The 24,436-nt window shown below is 40.0% G+C and overlaps 1 long non-coding RNA gene across 1 annotated transcript; it reads right to left on the minus strand.

The window, feature by feature from the left end:
• Positions 1–22,425: 22,425 nt before the first annotated feature.
• Positions 22,426–24,435, minus strand: LOC127333830 (uncharacterized). The gene is made up of 2 exons (XR_007871546.1): positions 23,985–24,435; positions 22,426–22,672 (listed from the first exon to the last, which is right to left on the minus strand). It is a non-coding gene; the product is annotated as an uncharacterized lncRNA (long non-coding RNA).
• Position 24,436: the final 1 nt, after the last annotated feature.

The raw sequence follows: 24,436 nt of genomic DNA on the forward strand, positions 1-24,436 counted from the left end.
AACAAAATTGAATTCAAATTAGAATTCAAAAGGTGAAATTTAAAAAAAAAAACAAAAAAAACAGAAAATAAAAACAGAAAAAGAAAAGAGAGAAGAAAGAGCTTACCTGGCTTACCTGGCCGTGTAGCCCGTGAAGAAGCCCAGCAGCAGCCTGCAGAGAAGCCCAGCACCACGGCCCAACGCCAGCCCACGTACCCCCTTCGTCAAAAAGATCTGGGAGGAGGTCGTCCTCATCCTTTCTCCCCGCATGGACGACAGCACGACGGCGTGCCCATCTTCCCCTCGTCGCTGGCGACCTCTCCTTCCTCGACGATGTGACGAGGCGCATCTTGGCGCCATATAAAAGCCCCACGACGAGCTCTAGCCTCGGTTTCTTCCTCCTTTGCCCCAATTTAGCAAACCCTAGCTCGCCCGGCCATCTTCCTCGCCACCGTTAGGAACCTCCCCAGGCCAAGCCGTAACCACCGTTAGCACCGCCGTGGTCGACATGCTCCTCCTGTAGAAGGAATTGAGCTGGAGCAGCCCGTAGCGCCGTCACCAAGCTCAACTCCCTGGCGGCCGTCGCCATGAATTCCGGCGATACCGACCACCATTGACGTCGCCATCAAGCCCTGCGTGCTCCTGGTGAGCCCCCGAATCTCGCAACATGCATAGCTCGCTCGATTACATCTCGTAGCATGCCTAGCACCGTAGACCCGTGAGCTATGCCGCTCCGTCTCGCCGCCGGCCAAGCTCCGGCGACCATTTGGAGGCGGCGCCACCACTGATAGGTTCGCCTCGTTGTCCTCTTTCCAACGCGCCTATGCACGCACTTGCGGGAGCCCTCCAGCGCCGGCGCCGTCCATGACTGGCCGCCGGTGGTGGCCATGGTTGCCACGTCGCAGCCACCGTGGCAGCCAACGTGGCTTTGCCCCACCAGTCAGAGACTGTATGGGTAGTTTAACTGGGTGCGTTTAGTTTTTCTTTCGTTTAAATTTAAATTCAATAATTACTGCAACTTTGCAAATTTATATAAAATTCATAATAACTCAGAAAAATATAAATGAGATATCGAAAATCTTATAAAAAGAAAATCTATCCAATAAAAATATAACATAGAATTTTTATTTTTAATAAAAATTTAATTATTTTAAACTCATTAATTAAGTCTTTTCTTTTATACTTGATTGAATTAAAATTCAATAAATAAGGAAAACTTTAAAAATTAAATAGAAACCAGTAAATAAATAAAGAAAACTTTAAAACTAATTTCTTTATTTATTATTTTGTTAAATCCTTATTAGAGGGATTTAAACCCTAATTAATAATTATCTTAATTATTATTTGTTCAAAAATAATAAAATGTCAAATACAACATCAATTTTATTTCAAAGTTATTAATAACTTCAACTTTACCATGAAGCTATTAATCATAGAATTATATGTTAAATAGCAAAACCTAAATTCCACATGGAATGATATTACAACCCTATCATTTCATGTGACTCCTAAAACCCTAATTACTTATTAAATGAAACCACAACCTTACCATTTCATGTGAAAACCCTAAAACCATAAATTCATTTGGAACCTTAGTTCCATTAGTACATATGAACCCTAAATTGCTTCTAAACCTAAACCTAGGTTAGAACATGTGATCATGATATTTTGATTCCATAGCTCCATAGTAGCAACTAAACAATTGCCAAGTCTTCATAAAATAATAGAGACCCATCTCTAATACATTGGTATTACATGTGTTCATCTTCATCAGACCTAAATAATCAAGTAGGGCCAACCAAGTGTAAAACCTAGATCCTATTACTAAAACAATCATCCTTAAGTATCCATGCTTAGCATCACACCATTGTGATGAACCCTAATAGCAACCATACCTACTATTGAGCATTACCTAACCATATTCCACTAAACCCTACTAGTGTTGGATACTTATCAACCATCCTATTTAGGAGCCAATTATTCCTTACTTAATAGAACCAACAGTAAAATCTAGACCACCTCAACCTTAATTGTAATACTTCTTATTACTTAAGAAGTATGTTCTTCGAAAGTTATTCTTTTGAAGAAAATAAGGAATCATCATCAATCCTGCCTAATAGAACCCATAGACAATAGCCATCTATCACTAACAAGGTATACCAACCTTGATAGCAACTATTTATAATAAATTGCTCAAAATGCTTAGGCTTAGCTCAACAATTACAAGTTCTAGCTTTTGATGAATCCAACTATGTTGGGATCCATCTACTACTTCCTCCAGAAACCAATTAGAACCATAGATAACCATATAAAAAACCACAAACCCAATTGTCATACTTATTCTTTATTAAAGAACATGTTCTTCAAAAGTTATTCTTTTGAAGAATATAACAAGTAATCATTAACCATGCCATTTAGTACTAAAACTGACATGTGTTCTTTACATATTAACATTATGCCAAATATAATTTCTTGTGTGCTCAATTGATTATTATTTTGTATTATATAACTTGTACATGATACCAAGTAATCAAAACCCGAATAATAACCTTGTTTGTGGAATCACTCTAAAAGTGCAACACACCTTGAACTAATCATTACAACTCACTAATCCTAAATCATCGGGATTAGGTCACGCTTAGGACGATTGCATCCCATACTTATGCATTATTGCATCCTTGCCAATCTTTTAAACATCGTCCTTACCGGACGATGATGCTATTTCAGAATTTGGAGTTATTGCGCACCGAAGACCTTGTCTGCATAATCTTGCAGTCAAGAAAGGCAAGTTCATCGCTTGCTCATGTCATTTGAGTATTTTTACCAAATTACTTGCAAAGTACTATGTTTATCACTATTGCATAAAAAGCAAAACCACTATTTTCATAACTATGAATATGACTAAATGGTGGGCAATGGAACCATGGATTGTGTTGATATGGTGGAGGTTCCATTGCAATGGGTTTATATCCATCTAGGATTAAACAACAAATGTCGTCCAGTTATTCTTGTGCCGTAATACCCGTGTTAACCATAAGATCTGGAGTGGGACGGAGTAGTCAAAAGTGTTTCCACCGCTCGTTCATCAACGGATGCGCTTACCGTAGCAGTTGTATCTTGCGAGAACAACCGGAGGGTGGGGATCCCATTCTAATTCCCCACGGTAATGCGGTCTATGAGGGGTTGCAACGACCGGCGAAGGACCATGGTTGCGACCTGGTAATAGTCGAGGTCGGAAGGTATCCTTTGGATACGCTGACCGGCGAGGACCCAAGGTCGGAATTGCAACAAAGGGTGGGTGTTCGAGGTAGCGGAGGAACATGATTGGCTAGACCTTATACCGGGCTTCACACCAAAGGAAGTGTGGACGAGAACATGACTCGGTTGGCACCAAGGTTAAGATCTCTTATGGGTAAAGCAACACACCTCTGCAGAGTGTAATGAATCGTGACCAGTCACTCCCTGTTCCGGGTTTTGGAACTGCGAACGCTGCCGGAAAGGAACTCCATGAAGTTCTAGTAAACCGGTGAAGGCTGACGGACATAGTTCTTCTGAATAAAAGCAACCTTTTGAAGAAATGATTATGAAAACCTGCATTGGTATTAGACTTTCTGGTCTAATGCCGTAGCTAGTGCATTAAACACCTCTTTCCTATAATGAACTTGTTGAGTACGCTCATACTCATCCCACTCTTAAATCCCCTGCTTAGATATGGAGGCATCGAAGGAGGATCTACAGTTCAACTCGAAGGCCGAGGAGACAACAACTACTTCAAGGGACAGGACCCTGTCAGAGGAGTCAAACACTACATCCAACAAGGAGAAAACCTAGTTTAGCCATAGAATGGAACTAGCTTCCTAAACTTAGCTCCTATTTAGCTAGAATCTATTCATAGCCTTTATAGCTAGTTAAATACTCTACAAATAGAGTTCGTGTTAGGATTAGACTACGAGTCGTTCTTCTGGAGTTAATTTGCAGTTTTACCTCATTGTAAAGTAGGAGGCTGTGATGATCTTATGTAACAGAGTCTGTGTGTAATTCTATAGACATGCCTTGGACCCGCATATGTTTCTGTTGTACCACTCTGAGCGATATAATACTAGTGGAACGGTGTTTCATTGGTGTTATATCAGACTTGCATACTACACCATGCAGTGGTATGCCGGGTCACCACAGTTGGTATCAGAGCAAATGCTTTGACCCTAGGATTAAAACCCTTTAAAGGAGACCTATATGATTGGTAGTGTCTATAGGAAGTTGTCCTAGTTAAACCAAATCTTCTTATGACTTGAGATGGATATTCACTTGAGAATAATCCTGACACACTTAAGTCAACCTTTCTTATCTATCTTTCCTAAGTGAAGTTAGCTAATCCCAAGTATGTAGAACACTATTAAGTCCTTAAAATTGTAGATGAGTAGATCACAGTTGGTATACAATACATGGTAGTCCAAAGAGAGGATACAACCAAAAGGAAGATATCCTATTGGAAGATGTGTACCAACCCGTGTTATGGTTAAGTAAGAGTTATCCGGACCTGTAATAGGAGGGATAACAAGTGATTAAGATATGTGTATAAGAAAGATATCCTATTAGAAGGTGTAAACCAATACAAGTAATGGGTAAGTAAATTATCCAAACTTGTGAGACAACTGATAGTAAGGGATAACTATAAGTTATAAGAGGTAGTATAAACCATGATGAGTCCATCATGGGAGGAAAGGAAGAGAGATAGGAATAATATATGTCTACTTCCATGGTAGAGATAGTAATCATATAAGATTCACCTGAGAATCATTATGTGATGGACTAGAACATCATAAATGTTTAGGAGGAGTAGAATAAGAAGTTAAGTGTTCAACAATAGTACAAGATTTATATTCCAAAACCATGGGAAGTGTGTCAAGCACATCATGACCATAGTCTTATGATAGAAACACTTGGAAGTATAGGAGTTATATCTTAATAGATATGTATTCAGAGTAGCCATGTTAGAACTCAATGTATCATAGGAAGTAGTCCTCAATAGCACTTTTATATGGTATACTACTTTGTTAGAACTTCCAAAGAAAACTAGGTTAACCTTAACTATCCTAGGCCATTCTGTTTCAAGTTTATCTTATTGCAAATGTGCAATTAAGATAAATGTTGAGACAAATAGTAGAAATTTATGTATTCGTGCTAAGTATCACGATATAAACCTATCTTATGTGGTGTTATATACTACACATCAGAGCCTGATGTTTAGAGATGTCTTACTCAACTATAATATTCAGGCTTATGATGGTGTGTATTATAAGCACAAAGCTGAATCTTCTTGGATTTTTATTGAATTTTCATTGTTTGACTAGATCCATACATGAAGTTTGACTTTGATATGTGATGGCGTGTAACTCACACGTTCGTTGGGAACCCCAAGAGGAAGGTATGATGAGCACAGCAGCAAGATTTCCCTCAGAAAGAAACCAAGGTTTATCGAACCAGGAGGAGCCAAGAAGCACGTTGAAGGTTGATGGCGGCGGGATGTAGTGCGGCGCAACACCAGGGATTCCGGCGCCAACGTGGAACCTGCACAACACAACCAAAGTACTTTGCCCCAACGAAACAGTGAGGTTGTCAATCTCACCGGCTTGCTGTAACAAAGGATTAACCGTATTGTGTGGAAGATGATTGTTTGCAGAAAACAGTAGAAACGGTATTACGAAGGTAGATTGTATTTCAGTAAAGAGAATTGGACTGGGATCCACAGTTCACTAGAGGTGTCTCTCCCATAAGACAAACAGCATGTTGGGTGAACAAATTACAGTTGGGCAATTGACAAATAAAGAGGGCATGACCATGCACATACATATCATGATGAGTATAGTGAGATTTAATTGGGCATTACGACAAAGTACATAGACCGCCATCCAACTGCATCTATGCCTAAAAAGTCCACCTTCAGGTTATCATCCGAACCCCCTCCAGTATTAAGTTGCAAAGCAACAGACAATTGCATTAAGTATGGTGCGTAATGTAATCAACAACTACATCCTTAGACATAGCATCAATGTTTTATCCCTAGTGGCAACAGCACAACACAACCTTAGAACTTTCTCACTTTGTCCCGGTGTCAATGCGGGCATGAACCCACTATCGAGCATAAATACTCCCTCTTGGAGTTACAAGCATCTACTTGGCCAGAGCATCTACTAGTAACGGAAAGCATGCAAGATCATAAACAACACATAGATATAACTTTGATAATCAACATAACAAGTATTCTCTATTCATCGGATCCCAACAAACGCAACATATAGAATTACAGATAGATGATCTTGATCATGTTAGGCAGCTCACAAGATCCGACAATGATAGCACAATGGGGAGAAGACAACCATCTAGCTACTGCTATGGACCCATAGTCCGGGGGTAGACTACTCACACATCACACCGGAGGCGACCATGGCGGCGTAGAGTCCTCCCGGAGATGATTCCCCTCTCCGGCAGGGTGCCGGAGGCGATCTCTGGATCCCCGAGATGGGATCGGCGTTGGTGGCGTCTCCGGAAGGTTTTCCGTATCGTGGCTCTCGCATGACGGGGTTTCGTCACGGAGGCTTTAAGTAGGCGGAAGGGTAGGTCAAGAGGCGGCACGAGGGCCCGGACCATAGGGCCGCGCGGCCAGCAGGGCCGCGCCGCCCTATGCTTTGGCTGCCTCGTGGCCCCTCTTCGTTTCGTCTTCGGACTTGGAAGCTTCGTGGAAAAATAGGCCCCTGGGCGTTGATTTCGTCCAATTCGAGAATATTTCCTTACTAGGATTCTGAAACCAAAAACAGCAGAAAACAAAGAATCGGCACTTCGGCATCTTGTTAATAGGTTAGTTCCGGAAAATGCACGAATATGACATAAAGTGTGCATAAAACATGTAGATAACATCAATAATGTGGCATGGAACATAAGAAATTATTGATACGTCGGAGACGTATCAGCATCCCCAAGCTTAGTTACGCTCGTCCCGAGCGAGGTAAAACGATAACACGAGATAATTTCTGGAGTGACATGCCATCATAATCTTGATCATACTATTTGTAAAGCATATGTAGTGAATGCAGCGATCAAAACAATGTATATGACATGAGTAAACAAGTGAATCATATAGCAAAGACTTTTCATGAATAGCACTTCAAGACAAGCATCAATAAGTCTTGCATAAGAGTTAACTCATAAAGCAATAATTCAAAGTAAAAGCATTGAAGCAACACAAAAGAAGATTAAGTTTCAGCGGTTGCTTTCAACTTGTAACATGTATATCTCATGGATATTGTCAACATAGAGTAATATAATAAGTGCAATAAGCAAGTATGTAGGAATCAATGCACAGTTCACACAAGTGTTTGCTTCTTAAGGTGGAGAGAAATAGGTGAACTGACTCAACATTGAAAGTAAAAGAATGGTCCTCCATAGAGGGAAAGCATCGATTGCTATATTTGTGCTAGAGCTTTGATTTTGAAAACATGAAACAATTTTGTCAACGGTAGTAATAAAGCATATGTATCATGTAAATTATATCTTATAAGTTGCAAGCCTCATGCATAGTGTACTAATAGTGCCCGCACCTTGTCCTAATTAGCTTGGACTACCGGATCATCACAATGCAATCGTTTTAACCAAGTGTCACAAAGGGGTACCTCTATGCCGCTTTGTACAAAGGTCTAAGGAGAAAGCTCGCATTGGATTTCTCGCTATTGATTATTCTCAACTTAGACATCCATACCGGGACAACATAGACAACAGATAATGGACTCCTCTTTTATGCATAAGCATGTAACAATAATTAATAATTTTCTCATTTGAGATTGAGGATATATGTCCAAAACTGAAACTTCCACCATGGATCATGGCTTTAGTTAGCGGCCCAATGTTCTTCTCTAACAATATGCATGCTTAACCATAAGGTGGTAGATCTCTCTTACTTCAGACAAGACGGACATGCATAGCAACTCACATGAAATTCAACAATGAATAGTTGATGGCGTCCCCAGTGAACATGGTTATCGCACAACAAGCAACTTAATAAGCGATAAAGTGCATAATTACATATTCAATACCACAATAGTTTTTAAGCTATTTGTCCCATGAGCTATATATTGCAAAGGTGAATGATGGAGTTTTAAAGGTAGCACTCAAGCAATTTACTTTGGAATGGCGGAAAATACCATGTAGTAGGTAGGTATGGTGGACACAAATGGCATAGTGGTTGGCTCAAGTATTTTGGATGCATGAGAAGTATTCCCTCTCGATACAAGGTTTAGGCTAGCAAGGCTTATTTGAAACAAACACAAGGATGAACCGGTGCAGCAAAACTCACATAAAAGACATATTGAAAACATTATAAGACTCTACACCGTCTTCCTTGTTGTTCAAACTCAATACTAGAAATTATCTAGACCTTAGAGAAACCAAATATGCAAACCAAATTTTAGCATGCTCTATGTATTTCTTCATTAATGGGTGCAAAGTATATGATGCAAGAGCTTAATCATGAGCACAACAATTGCCAAGTATCACATTACCCAAGACATTAATAGCAATTACTACATGTATCATTTTCCAATTCCAACCATATAACAATTTAACGAAGGAGAAACTTCGCCATGAATACTATGAGTAGAAACCAAGGACATACTTGTCCATATGCTACAGCGGAGCGTGTCTCTCTCCCATAAAGTGAATGCTAGGATCCATTTTATTCAAACAAAACAAAAAACAAAAACAAACCGACGCTCCAAGCAAAGCACATAAGATGTGATGGAATAAAAATATAGTTTCGGGGAGGAACTCGATAATGTTGTCGATGAAGAAGGGGATGCCTTGGGCATCCCCAAGCTTAGACGCTTGAGTCTTCTTAGAATATGCAGGGGTGAACCACCGGGGCATCCCCAAGCTTAGAGCTTTCACTCTCCTTGATCATGTTGCATCATACTCCTCTCTTGATCCTTGAAAACTTCCTCCACACCAAACTCGAAACAACTCATTAGAGGGTTAGTGCACAATAAAAATTAACATATTCAGAGGTGACACAATCATTCTTAACACTTCTGGACATTGCATAATGATACTGGACATTAGTGGATCAAAGAAATTCATCCAACATAGCAAAAGAGGCAATGCGAAATAAAAAGCAGAATCTGTCAAAACAGAACAGTTCGTATTGACGAATTTTAAAATGGCACCAGACTTGCTCAAATGAAAATGCTCAAATTGAATGAAAGTTGCGTACATATCTGAGGATCATGCACGTAAATTGGCTTAATTTTCTGTGCTACCTACAGGGAGGTGGACCCAGATTCGTGACAGCAAAGAAATCTGGAACTGCGCAGTAATCCAAATCTAGTACTTACTTTACTATCAAAGACTTTACTTGGCACAATAAAACACTAAACTAAGATAAGGAGAGGTTGCTACAGTAGTAAACAACTTCCAAGACACAAAATAAAAACAAAGTACTGTAGGTAAAAACATGGGTTGTCTCCCATAAGCGCTTTTCTTTAACGCCTTTCAGCTAGGCGCAGAAAGTGTGCATCAAGTATTATCGAGAGACGAAGTGTCAACCTTACCTTGGGTTTTACCCTTACCTTTCTTATTGTTTTTCTTTCCCTTTGGTTTAGGAAATATATGATTCCCCCCCGGTATAGAGGTGAATTTCAGAGTGCCTTCTCCCACATCAATGACTGCTCCCAATAGTTTCAGCAGGGATCTTCCGAGTGTGATTTTTCCTGTTTCAACAACAAGATAATCAATGGATATTGTTCTTCCAAGAATGGTTGTATGCACACCTGCAGCTATTCCCTTAGGAATTATAATAGAGTTATCAATGAGAGTTATTTCTTCTCCTCCTTCATCGACTCCCCAAAGTTTCAAAGATTTATAAATGCTTTCAGGCATAAGGTAAAATTCATACATAATATCACAGTAGGCATGAAGAGTTCGATCACCGATAACAATTTTAACAGTAGGATCCCACAATGAAAGTTTAGAGTTCACTAAAACTTGTTCAAGACGATTACGAACGTGGCAATAGTTATCATCCAAGCGAGATGTACTTATCTCGAGATTGTTTAATCTACTATATATGCTAGTGAGGGCTGAATCAAAGTTATTAGCTGAATCATGTGATGCAACCAACTTCTTTATGGCATTAAAAGCTTGATCCCCATTGCAATGAAGGAAATCTCCTCCCACTAAAGTATCCAAAGCATATCTATAGCGAACCATAAGACCAAAATAAAAATTGCTAAGGAGCAAACTTAGAGTCATTTGAGGTTCAGTTTTACGATAAGAAGTAAAAATTCTAGACCAAGCATCCTTAAAACTCTCCTCATCCCCTTGTTTAAAAGTGAAGACTAATTCTTCAGGCGAAGAAGTAACAGATTCAGAGCTAGACATGGTAACAAAAGTAACTAATTTTTTTTATTTTTAATATAGAGTGCAAGACAATAAATAAAGCAAACTAGATAAAGTAAATGCAAGTAACTAATTTTTTTATGTTTTTGATATAGCAAACAAGATAGCAAATAAAGTAAAACTAACAACTAATTTTTTTGTATTTTGATTAAGTGCAGCAAACAAAGTAGTAAATAAAACTAAGCAAGACAAAAACAAAGTAAAGAGATTGAGAAGTGGAGACTCCCCTTGCAGCGTGTCTTGATCTCCCCGGCAACGGCGCCAGAAATTTAGCTTGATGGCGTGTAACTCACACGTTCGTTGGGAACCCCAAGAGGAAGGTATGATGAGCACAGCAGCAAGATTTCCCTCAGAAAGAAACCAAGGTTTATCGAACCAGGAGGAGCCAAGAAGCACGTTGAAGGTTGATGGCGGCGGGATGTAGTGCGGCGCAACACCAGGGATTCCGGCGCCAACGTGGAACCTGCACAACACAACCAAAGTACTTTGCCCCAACGAAACAGTGAGGTTGTCAATCTCACCGGCTTGCTGTAACAAAGGATTAACCGTATTGTGTGGAAGATGATTGTTTGCAGAAAACAGTAGAATAGTATTGCAGTAGATTGTATTTCAGTAAAGAGAATTGGACCGGGGTCCACAGTTCACTAGAGGTGTCTCTCCCATAAGACAAACAACATGTTGGGTGAACAAATTACAGTTGGGCAATTGACAAATAAAGAGGGCATGACCATGCACATACATATCATGATGAGTATAGTGAGATTTAATTGGGCATTACGACAAAGTACATAGACCGCCATCCAACTGCATCTATGCCTAAAAAGTCCACCTTCAGGTTATCATCCGAACCCCCTCCAGTATTAAGTTGCAAAGCAACAGACAATTGCATTAAGTATGGTGCGTAATGTAATCAACAACTACATCCTTAGACATAGCATCAATGTTTTATCCCTAGTGGCAACAAGACAACACAACCTTAGAACTTTACATCCTTTGTCCCAGGTGTCAATGCAGGCATGAACCCACTATCGAGCATAAATACTCCCTCTTGGAGTTACAAGCATCTACTAGTAACGGAAAGCATGCAAGATCATAAACAACACATAGATATAACTTTGATAATCAACATAACAAGTATTCTCTATTCATCGGATCCCAACAAACGCAACATATAGAATTACAGATAGATGATCTTGATCATGTTAGGCAGCTCACAAGATCCGACAATGATAGCACAATGGGGAGAAGACAACCATCTAGCTACTGCTATGGACCCATAGTCCAGGGGTAGACTACTCACACATCACACCGGAGGCGACCATGGCGGCGTAGAGTCCTCGGGGAGATGATTCCCCTCTCGGCGAGGTGCCGGAGGCGATCTCTGGATCCCCGAGATGGGATCGGCGTTGGCGGCGTCTCTGGAAGGTTTTCCGTATCGTGGCTCTCGATGCCGGGGTTTCGTCACGGAGGCTTTAAGTAGGCGGAAGGGTAGGTCAAGAGGCGGCACGAGGGGCCCGGACCATAGGGCCGCGCGGCCGAGGCGGGGCCGCGCCGCCTATGCTCTGGCTGCCTCGTGGCCCCTCTTCATTTCGTCTTCGGACTTACGGAAGCTTCGTGGAAAAATAGGCCCCTGGGCGTTGATTTCGTCCAATTCCGAGAATATTTCCTTACTAGGATTTCTCAAACCAAAAACAGCAGAAAACAAAGAATCGGCACTTCGGCATCTTGTTAATAGGTTAGTTCCAGAAAATGCACGAATATGACATAAAGTGTGCATAAAACATGTAGATAACATCAATAATGTGGCATGGAACATAAGAAATTATCGATACGTCGGAGACGTATCAATATGCAAATGCATGTTGCAATATCAAGTTTTTACTTGATGCTATAGATCTAGAGGGTAATGGTATTCGTGTAAGGAAGTGACGAATTCTGAAGATTCTGAAGGCAAGATAAAGGTTCATCAGAAAAAAAAGCAAAGTTGTGGGAAGTAACCACAATACTCTGAAGGAAGTGCCATTTAAAACCCATGCTTAGCCTCAATAGAGGAGTACTTTAGTACGGAAGAAGCATGAAGGTGAGAAATCTGGTGATTATGGTGAAGCTGAAGCAGATCCATAATTAATATAGAAGAGCGAATGCATGGGAAATCACTTTGGATACTATATTCATAGTGGTTTTCTTGCAAAATAAACCCTGAAGAAAGGAAGATGATATATGAAATCATAGCAGATATAAGAAGACCACAGTTGGATTCTTCATACCAAGAAGTTGTGAACAAATAAAATTTTGTCAACCAAATAGCAATGACCTATAATCATTTAGTCGAAGAATTAACATTGGATGTCCACAATTGAGTGGATGCACCACAGATATTCTTCACAACACCTAGAAGAGTATAAACCATAAGCTATACTTAGACCAATATTCCAACCATCAATCAAATGGTTGGAAGAAAAGGAGTTGAAGACATAAGAAAACTCTAAGGGGTAGAGTAAAGATTGAGTTGGATGTACAATAACTCAATACTTTAAGCTATATAGAAGCAGAAGGTCTGAACTGAGAGGAAGTTCGATCTTATTTTCATAAGATTGTTGAACACTACTTTCAGAAGGATGTCAGACCAGAAGCCGAGGTTTATACCTCGAGGAAGTAAGAAGTGGACTATAACTTGATAAAGTGAGTAATATTTGCTCAGAAGTACGATAGCTCAAGTAAACTAAGGTTAATGAAGTTGGATGAAGGAAATACCGAAGACCAAACAACGCTTTAAAAAGGCCAAAGACCGAATGAAATTGACCATACCAGAACCACAGACTAATAGAATGATTCCTTTCATGGAACCTAAATAACCCAAAATAGTTATAGGTATCAACTATAAACCATGATTGGATAGGCTAAATGAGTCTAACCTTCTTAGTAAAAGAAACCGTCAAAATCATTTCCATGGTAAGTACCTTACTAAGTACCATTATTGCACTTTTGGTAGTAAGGGAAAACAAAGACCTATTTAGCAATTAGGAGTTTATTATCAAATTATCCTTCAAATAAGACCTGCAGCACCAGAAGAAGTCTCAATCATTGCATTCTCAATGAGAAAGGAAACCAGATTATGATACTGAAAGAAATCATGGAATTGAAGTAAGAAAACATGATTCAGAGACAAACTCTAATGGATTCCAGGAAGAATCTGGACAAGGGATATATTCAAATATATCCAACACGATCAATACAGAGTTCGAGAGAAGTCATAGTCTGCACAAGTCAGATCCACACTCCGGAAACGTGAGAGAGTTCAAACTTCGAGGATGAAGTTTAGTTTAAGGGGTAGAGACTGTAATATCCCAGGTAATGGGGTTACAAAAATAGAGGAAACGGATGTGTGCATTGCATTCATGCATAGAAAATCCGGGGAATTTTCGCGCTTAAAAGTAAACAGTCCACGATCAAGTTTCACTTGACCTTGGTGGAATTGAACTAGCTCATCAAGTCAAGCGCTATAAACCTCAATGTGACTTTGTTAAAACCTTGTTTTGGGTAGAGATGATTTGATCTAAGGGGTTAGATCAAATGGAACTAATAATCAACACAACAACACTTTACTCAGTGATCAATTGCTTGATCTTATAAAAGATTATAATATGGTAATCCTTGCCATAACATAGGAACATCCATTTAATTGGAAATCAAGTAACAATAAAATGGAGAAACCATTCTTGACTTATCTTGTCCATGTCTTAAATTAATCCTTGACTCTACCATGAACCTCATGGTATTCATTTTACTTCATCTTGGAATCGTGACAAGGAGATCAACCCTAGAAGTATATATTCTCCTCTGTTCCAAATTATTATACATCAAACCTAGAGAGGTGAGAGTTATATATAGTTTATTAGAGAAGCAATGACAAACCTTGAGCTAAACCTTGGATATATATCCATGTGTTCAGATCATCATTTTTAAGAAGAACCCTAGGATACTATTTAATACATTTCCTAGAGAGAGAAACCACTTATGTTAAACATAGATATTGGTGATCACATCAACCTCTATGGAGCCTAACCTTAGGTTAGTATTGAAGTCATTCCCAAATGAGAGAGACCATTCATACCAATCTTAGCCTTACCTATTTGAGAATCAAGGACAACCATTGAACTAAAGTATTAGGTTGTAAACCATTTCATCTTGGAGTGGTGAGATAACCTAATATCACATGGAATAAGATTATATCCATGAATGGATAAAGTAAGGGGGAAGACAAATCCAACTAACATAGCCAAATGGAACCTTAGCCTAGATACCTAAGGAAATATTAGGAGTACACCATAAACCCTAGAATAAATCATTCCTATATAAGAGAGCTCAAGATATGGTGTTACACTCAAGTTAGTTGAGGAAACACTTGGATTTAAGGGAGAGATCTATTCATATATCCAAATGGATAAACCATCATCCCTTAAGTAGAACTATAAGTTATTATCTCAGGCATTCTCCTGGTATATAATCTATAGAGACAACCATAGCCATGTCCACCCAAGAAACTATAAGAGAGATATTATGCTTAGCTGATCAAGACAACACTTGATCATGGAAGTGAAAACCATTCCATTAGAAATACCTTAGGAAGCCAAACCTTGATCATTATAAATTGAGTGATGATCATAAACCCTAAGAACTTGAGGTAAGGATATTAAGAACAAGTGGATCATACCTAAACCATGACCATGCTTTGAAGAAATAGGAGAATAATCCAAATACTAACACTTATATGATTAGAGATATCATCACCACATGAAATCATAGAGAGGTAACTAGTAAGCAACCCTAGGCTTATATCCCAACCTTAACTTGTGAACCACTTAGTGATCATAAGTAGAATCCTAGCACATCTATATTTCATTCAGTTCTCAATTAAAGAGCCTACGAAAACCTTAGAGTCAAACTCTATAATTTATATGGTGAGAAACCATCCATCCAGATGACCAAAGTTAACTATAAAAAGAACTATAACCAAGGTAGTTACTTTAATGATAAATTGAGGATAATAATAGAAGCTAATTGGTAGAAGATAAAACTAATTCTCAAAATCTTAGTAACTAGAGGAGAACATAAAATGTTAAGTAAGCCACTACCTTATCATGGTTAGGGGAGATTAACCCTAGCACATGCAATATGGTGTAATTTCATCTCTAACCTAGAATTATATCTCAACCCTAGTTGATGTATCACTATGATGATCCTAATATAAACCCAGGCCATAATTGAGATTCAAACCAATTGCCATTAGGTAAACATAATTAGAACCCCAGAATTGCACTCTAGTTAAAACATATACTTAATTATGGAGCATAAGATAAACCTAATTTAAACCCTTTAATTAAACCATGTGTGGTGATCAACCACTTACCTTTGTAACCAAGACCAAGCCATTATGGGGACAATATCTACTTTAGACATTTTCAAAGATAATAAGAGTGTTAACCTTGAAAGGAGTTATAAGAGATTTTACAAAACTATAATAAATAGGTGATCACATAAAATAATATACAAGTGAGCAACACTCTAAAATAAGAAACCAAGACTTCATAATGATCCTCAAGTGTTTTGGAGTAGAATTCCTCAACTCTAATAATTCAAACAGATTTGATTCCACAAGAAAAAGGGAAAATAAAATGAGTGCATAAATTCATGCTTAATGAGAGTTGCAACAAAACTTGATATGTTAAATATTTGTTCTGCACAACAACACCATGAAATTGTCATTGTTATTAAGTCATAATTAAAATATGTAAAACTATTTGTAAACAGAATTGAATTCAAATTAGAATTCAAAAGGTGAAATTAAAAAAAAAACAAAAAAATCAGAAAATAAAAACAGAAAAAGAAAAGAGAGAAGAAAGAGCTTACCTCGGCTTACCCGGGCCGTAGCCCGTGAAGAAGCCCAGAAGCACTGCAGAGAAGCCCAGCACCACGGCCCAACGCCAGCCCACGTACCCCCTTCGTCAAAAAGATCTGGGAGGAGGTCGTCCTCATCCTTTCTCCCCGCATGGACGACAGCACGACGGCGTGCCCATCTTCCCCTCGTCGCTGGCGACCTCTCCTTCCTCGACGATGTGACGAGGCGCATCTTGGCGCCATATAAAAGCCCCACGACGAGCTCTAGCCTCGGTTTCTTCCTCCTTTGCCCCAATTTAGCAAACCCTAGCTCGCCCGGCCATCTTCCTCGCCACCGTTAGGAACCTCCCCAGGCCAAGCCGTAACCACCGTTAGCACCGCCGTGGTCGACATGCTCCTCCTGTAGAAGGAATTGAGCTGGAGCAGCCCGTAGCGCCGTCACCAAGCTCAACTCCCTGGCGGCCGTCGCCATGAATTCCGGCGATACCGACCACCATTGACGTCGCCATCAAGCCCTGCGTGCTCCTGGTGAGCCCCCGAATCTCGCAACATGCATAGCTCGCTCGATTACATCTCGTAGCATGCCTAGCACCGTAGACCCGTGAGCTCTGCCGCTCCGTCTCGCCGCCGGCCAAGCTCCGGCGACCATTTGGAGGCGGCGCCACCACTGATAGGTTCGCCTCGTTGTCCTCTTTCCAACGCACCTATGCACGCACTTGCTGGAGCCCTCCAGCGCCGGCGCCGTCCATGACTGGCCGCCGGTGGTGGCCATGGTTGCCACGTCGCAGCCACTGTGGCAGCCAACGTGGCTTTGCCCCACCAGTCAGAGACTGTATGGGTAGTTTAACTGGGTGCGTTTAGTTTTTCTTTCGTTTAAATTTAAATTCAATAATTACTGCAACTTTGCAAATTTATATAAAATTCATAATAACTCAGAAAAATATAAATGAGATATCGAAAATCTTATAAAAAGAAAATCTATCCAATAAAAATATAACATAGAATTTTTATTTTTAATAAAAATTTAATTATTTTAAACTCATTAATTAAGTCTTTTCTTTTATACTTGATTGAATTAAAATTCAATAAATAAGGAAAACTTTAAAAATTAAATAGAAACCAGTAAATAAATAAAGAAAACTTTAAAACTAATTTCTTTATTTATTATTTTGTTAAATCCTTATTAGAGGGATTTAAACCCTAATTAATAATTATCTTAATTATTATTTGTTCAAAAATAATAAAATGTCAAATACAACATCAATTTTATTTCAAAGTTATTAATAACTTCAACTTTACCATGAAGTTATTAATCATAGAATTATATGTTAAATAGCAAAACCTAAATTCCACATGGAATGATATTACAACCCTATCATTTCATGTGACTCCTAAAACCCTAATTACTTATTAAATGAAACCACAACCTTACCATTTCATGTGAAAACCCTAAAACCATAAATTCATTTGGAACCTTAGTTCCATTAGTACATATGAACCCTAAATTGCTTCTAAACCTAAACCTAGGTTAGAACATGTGATCATGATATTTTGATTCCATAGCTCCATAGTAGCAACTAAACAATTGCCAAGTCTTCATAAAATAATAGAGACCCATCTCTAATACATTGGTATTACATGTGTTCATCTTCACCAGACCTAAATAATCAAGTAGGGCCAACCAAGTGTAAAACCTAGATCCTATTACTAAAACAATCATCCTTAAGTATCCATGCTTAGCATCACACCATTGCGATGAACCCTAATAGCAACCATACCTACTATTGAGCATTACCTAACCATATTCCACTAAACCCTACTAGTGTTGGATACTTATCAACCATCCTATTTAGGAGCCAATTATTCCTTACTTAATAGAACCAACAGTAAAATCTAGACCACCTCAACCTTAATTGTAATACTTCTTATTACTTAAGAAGTATGTTCTTCGAAAGTTATTCTTTTGAAGAAAATAAGGAATCATCATCAATCCTGCCTAATAGAACCCATAGACAATAGCCATCTATCACTAACAAGGTATACCAACCTTGATAGCAACTATTTATAATAAATTGCTCAAAATGCTTAGGCTTAGCTCAACAATTACAAGTTCTAGCTTTTGATGAATCCAACTATGTTGGGATCCATCTACTACTTCCTCCAGAAACCAATTAGAACCATACATAACCATAAAAAAAACCCACAAACCCAATTGTCATACTTATTCTTTATTAAAGAACATGTTCTTCAAAAGTTATTCTTTTGAAGAATATAACAAGTAATCATTAACCATGCCATTTAGTACTAAAACTGACATGTGTTCTTTACATATTAACATTATGCCAAATATAATTTCTTGTGTGCTCAATTGATTATTATTTTGTATTATATAACTTGTACATGATACCAAGTAATCAAAACCCGAATAATAACCTTGTTTGTGGAATCACTCTAAAAGTGCAACACACCTTGAACTAATCATTACAACTCACTAATCCTAAATCATCGGGATTAGGTCACGCTTAGGACGATTGCATCCCATACTTATGCATTATTGCATCCTTGCCAATCTTTTAAACATCGTCCTTACCGGACGATGATGCTATTTCAGAATTTGGAGTTATTACAAGATCAAGACCTTGTCTGCATAATCTTGCAGTCAAGAAAGGCAAGTTCATCGCTTGCTCATGTCATTTGAGTATTTTTACCAAATTACTTGCAAAGTACTATGTTTATCACTATTGCATAAAAAGCAAAACCACTATTTTCATAACTATGAATATGACTAAATGGTGGGCAATGGAACCATGGATTGTGTTGATATGGTGGAGGTTCCACGGCAATGGGTTTATATCCATCTAGGATTAAACAACAAATGTCGTCCAGTGATTCTTGTGCCGTAATACCCGTGTTAACCATAAGATCTGGAGTGGGACGGAGTAGTTAAAAGTGTTTCCACCTCTCGTTCATCAACGGATGCACTTACCGTAGCAGTTGTATCTTGCGAGAACAACCGGAGGGTGGGGATCCCATTCTAATTCCTCACGGTAATGCGGTCTATGAGGGGTTGCAACGACCGGCGAAGGACCATGGTTGCGACCTGGTAATAGTCGAGGTCGGAAGGTATCCTTTGGATACGCTGACCGGCGAGGACCCAAGGTCGAAATTGCAACAAAGGGTGGCTGTTCGAGGTAGCGGAGGAACATGATTGGCTAGACCTTATACCGGGCCTCACACCAAAGGAAGTGTGGACGAGAACATGACTCGGTTGGCACCAAGGTTAAGATCTCTTATGGGTAAAGCAACACACCTCTGCAGAGTGTAATGAATCGTGACCGATCCTCCACTGTTAGGGTTTTGGAATCGTGAACGTCGCGGAAAAGAACTCCATGAAGTTCTAGTAAACCTATGAAGGTGACGGACATAGTTCTTCTGAATAAAAGCAACCTTTTGAAGAAATGATTATGAAAACCTGCATTGGTATTAGACTTTCTGGTCTAATGCCGTAGCTAGTGCATTAAACACCTCTTTCCTATAATGAACTTGTTGAGTACGCTCGTACTCATCCCACTCTTAAATCCCCTGCTTAGATATGGAGGCATCGAATGAGGATCTACAGTTCAACTCGAAGGCCGAGGAGACAACAACTACTTCAAGGGACAGGACCCTGTCAGAGGAGTCAAACACTACATCCAACAAGGAGAAAACCTAGTTTAGCCATAGAATGGAACTAGCTTCCTAAACTTAGCTCCTATTTAGCTAGAATCTATTCATAGCCTTTATAGCTAGTTAAATACTCTACAAATAGAGTTCGTGTTAGGATTAGACTACGAGTCGTTCTTCTGGAGTTAATTTGCAGTTTTACCTCATTGTAAAGTAGGAGGCTGTGATGATCTTATGTAAAAGAGTCTGTGTGTAATTTTATAGACATGCCTTGGACCCGCATATGTTTCTGTTATACCACTCTGAGCGATATAATACTAGTGGAACGGTGTTTCATTGGTGTTATATCAGACTTGCATACTACACCATGCAGTGGTATGCCGGGTCACCACACGTACCTTGCCTAACGAGGAGCTTCGCCCCTGCCATCTTCACGAGGATGATATGATACTTTGTCATGTTATCCAAAAACCACACCTAAAAGGTTAAGGGTATGTGCATGTCCATTCATGTCGTCTAAGATGAGTACGGATGATAGAAGGATCTCAAATATGTAACTATGAAAACACATGTGTACCCTAGCATTCCGTGGCGGCTCCACTCTTAGCTTGTGCAAGACATTCTTAGTTTTGTTGACATATGGAAAGATCATCTAGTTATGACGAGTTTAAAAAAATTGGCATTCCAGAGTTCTAAGTCTAACACCGCCTATATGCAACTAATCCTTTTTCTGAAACGTTGAGCACTACGATAAAAGTATTTTTTGTGAAAATGAATAAATAAATAAATAAAACACAAGCATAATGAATTATTGGGTGTGTTTAAACATCCGTAAAGGTATGCACGATGGTGGTTTTTGTCGCAAATTTTCTCGGTACATTTTTACAGTGTGATGTTTGATGCAGTATTTTTTTACATTTTTACATGGAAAACCTTGCCAGATACCACCCCTGCTCTTCAAGCTTGCACGTGAAGATTGATACGTTGAAAATTGCATCCTAGTAGGTTGGTGTAACCCTTTTTTTTGCCTCCCTGATTTGTTAAAGTAGAAGAGTAAAATGGATTGTTATAAGTAAGAAAAAAAGGTGTGACTATTTCTCTGTCGACTGAGATTTCATTTTCAGTTAGATGATTTTATTAAATTTCAGTTACAACTCATTTTGCAACTCATGACTACCATGAATTGTGTTGAAACTGAAACTACATATTGATATACCTGCAGCAATACTCTTGCTGGCCGCAGATTGGCAAACACGCCAAGCCCAACACTGATACAGAGCAACCTAGTCTCAGGCTTGAGGTGCAGATCAATGATTCTTACCCAAGCAAATGCAATCCAGGCAAATGCAGATGAGTATTAGCAGATGATTTCACTCATCCTCCTATCGCTCCAAGGAGGATGGCGTCCAGGTAGGATAGTCCAGGTACCATTCACTACCTGCCTTGGGCGCTGAGTAAATTTATGATGGAGAAGCTGACCTTCTTGTAGATCTCGTGCAGCGGCTCTAGTTCTCCACCTCATACCTCGGCGCCTGCAGCCTGCGGCAGCAGCCTGAGCCAGCCGAGCGCCGCATCAACAGCCTGCCTTGGAGGCTTGGAGCGCGTGTCGCGGTCGGCAGCCACGGGTCAAACAGGGGATAAGTTGCTGCTCGTCCTTCGCAGTCCAACTCCGGACCTTGGCAGTGGGGAGGCGAAGCTCCGCGCCCAGGGGAGTGGTCGACGGCCCGCAGGAGGGGAGCCGGCCTCCTTCTCTTCTGCTTCCAGACGCCTTCTCCTTCGCTGTCGTCGGATCCAGGCCCATCAGCCACGAATCGAGCGCCGCCGCTTAGGGATCTTGGGGCACCGGTAGAAAAACCTATCTTGCTTGTTGTATGGAGAGATTTAGCGAGGCGGCTGGGGGTGGCAAGAACTCGGAAAATTCCCATGCCTAAATTTTTTTGACCGTGAAACTCCCAACGTCTTATATTAAAAAACGGAGGGAGTATTTGTCAGCCTCACCGTTTATTTGACAAGTAGAAAAAAGAGTGGCCCTGCCAAAACATGGTATTCGCTCTACGCGATGTCGTGTATTCTAAAACTTTTTTAGATGACTCTGAATTCTGAAACATTGAACCATTTCTTGTGATTTTCTTTGGAACATCATGGCATAGTGTTTCTTCCTCCGTGCATCTGTGCTCGAGGTGGGAGCCCAAAGCTACCTTTCAGGCCTTGTTTGGTAGTGGAGTATTTGTGGGGATTAGTGGGGATAATCCACTAGAGGATTGGGTGAAACCCCTATCTTCACCCAATCCCCACTAATCCCCAGAAAAACCGCATTCCGTACATTCCCTAATCCCCACTCCTGTAAACTGCCATTTGGATTTGGTTGGCAGGGATTGTTGCAGAGATTGGTGCACAACGGCAAACTAGCAAACCTCAGCAATGATTAAATTTCAGGTCACAGGTCACACGGCAGTACATGTATGTTTCTAAATTGAAACATATGTCACACAACAGTACATAAATGAGGTATAGCATACATTAAGGTTGACAATACTATGGCCTGAAGGAGTACATGAGCTCGATCAAGTCATGAAATGAAACATAGGCCACACGGCAGTACATGTGTATATGTATCCATAGCCATGACTTTTGCTTCCTGGGAGGCGCAGCGGCTCTCCTCGGTCACCTTCACTGAAGAATTTTCCATCTGCCAATGCCACATAGTGAGCTGCCAATGCCATATATTGAGCATTCATTCAATACAGAAGGTATATATACAACCAAAACAAGTCATAAAAACTGGAACAAAGGAGAAGAAATGCGCATGGGTATCATCCTATCCTAACTCTAGCTAGCGGCTCCAATATTCTTTCTGTGTTCAAACCTGACATGAAGAACATGGAAGTTGCACGGTTTTTATATTTCCATCACCGTATAAAATTTCTTATCTTACTATGTTTCCTTGAACTTCTATTGCACGAGAGTAAGCAACTTTAAAAATGTAGAGTTAACTAAAACAGCTCAACACAAACAGTACAACAAAATAGGGCTGATTCGGTTTATAAGCATGTAGAACGTCATTAACAGAATTCATAGACTATGCACCACGAGGATATTCTAGTAAACTGAAATTAACATATGAAGCATTTGCCATGTTTATGGTATTGATTCTTTCTTTCTTGTTTTCTGTTTAGGTAAGAACAATATATAATAAATGTAATGCATACCAGAACACCAGTATATGATCGCGTAATGCTTTCGCAATACCAGGGCATGGCAAAAGGAAGTGTAGCAGTGGGATGATGGATACTCACACAGAGTAAAAGAGCCTTCTAAACAATCACCTATATTGAATAGATTTTATTAAAATTAGAACAAATAAAGCAGTTCATAAGTTCAATGGCTCAATAGACATGCAAATAAATCAGTACATTAGACGTCTTACATAAATGGACAAGCTGCAAAGTTTAAGGAAAATACATGTTTCCTTCAGAGCAGATGCCCAATTGAGCTGATACTGCAAAGTGCCAGCTTGGCTATCTCAAGCTTACTAGTATTACATAATCTGATTTTTTTTTGAAACAAACAACAACTCTGAATTATTATTGCCTACACACACGCACAGAGACAAAAACTTCTTGGGACCTTATATATTACTAGTACTTTCTTAACCATTGCTCTGCATAATTCCTAGAACCAGGCAAGGCAACCTTCCGCTTCAGTTTTTGACCAAAGGGTACTGCATATATTGACTCTAATAGGCAGTAGATCTCCATCCTTTTTCACGGAATGAATGTATGGAAGCTAGTAACAGATGATAGCACAAAAGAGTATGAGAAACCAATGAAATAAAGCATGTGCTGAGATGAGGAGTTGCGCATTCACAATACTCAATCTGGTTAAACAAAGAAATTCCAAGACAACTAGTGGTTGACGAAGGGGCTGGAGGCGCTCAGATCGGGAGAGACTAAGCTAGTACAGAACCATGGAAAAGAGACGAGAGAGAGAAGAGGGATTACCGAAGAGGATGTAGAGTTGTAGACCGGATTACAGGATCGGCGGGAGGTGGCGTCGCCGGTCACATCGCAAGAACGGCGGCGGCGGCGCCGGTCAGATCGCAAGAACGGCGGCGGTGGCAGTGATATGGAGCGGCTCGACCGGATCCATGTGTGTCGTCGCTTCTGCCCCTCCCGCAGCTCCCGCACCTCCGCTCGCCGCCGCTCTCTCTGGTTGCCTTGCGCGCCACCTGTAGCTACGTTTTGGTCGGGGACGGGGATAAAACACGAGGTCTGGGTCGTGGATTGTGTTCAAGGCAAAAAGAAGATCGGGGACGGGGATATGCAGGGATGGGCGGGGATAAAACTGGCCCAAACTCTAGCGCCAAACGAGCTTCCGGGGAAAGTCGGGGATTCAGAGTTGGTCGGGGATAATACTCCGCAATCCCCGCTAATACTCCACTGCCAAACGAAGC

Source organism: Lolium perenne, chromosome 2 (assembly GCF_019359855.2).
Source record: "Lolium perenne isolate Kyuss_39 chromosome 2, Kyuss_2.0, whole genome shotgun sequence".
Taxonomy (NCBI): Eukaryota; Viridiplantae; Streptophyta; class Magnoliopsida; order Poales; family Poaceae; genus Lolium; species Lolium perenne.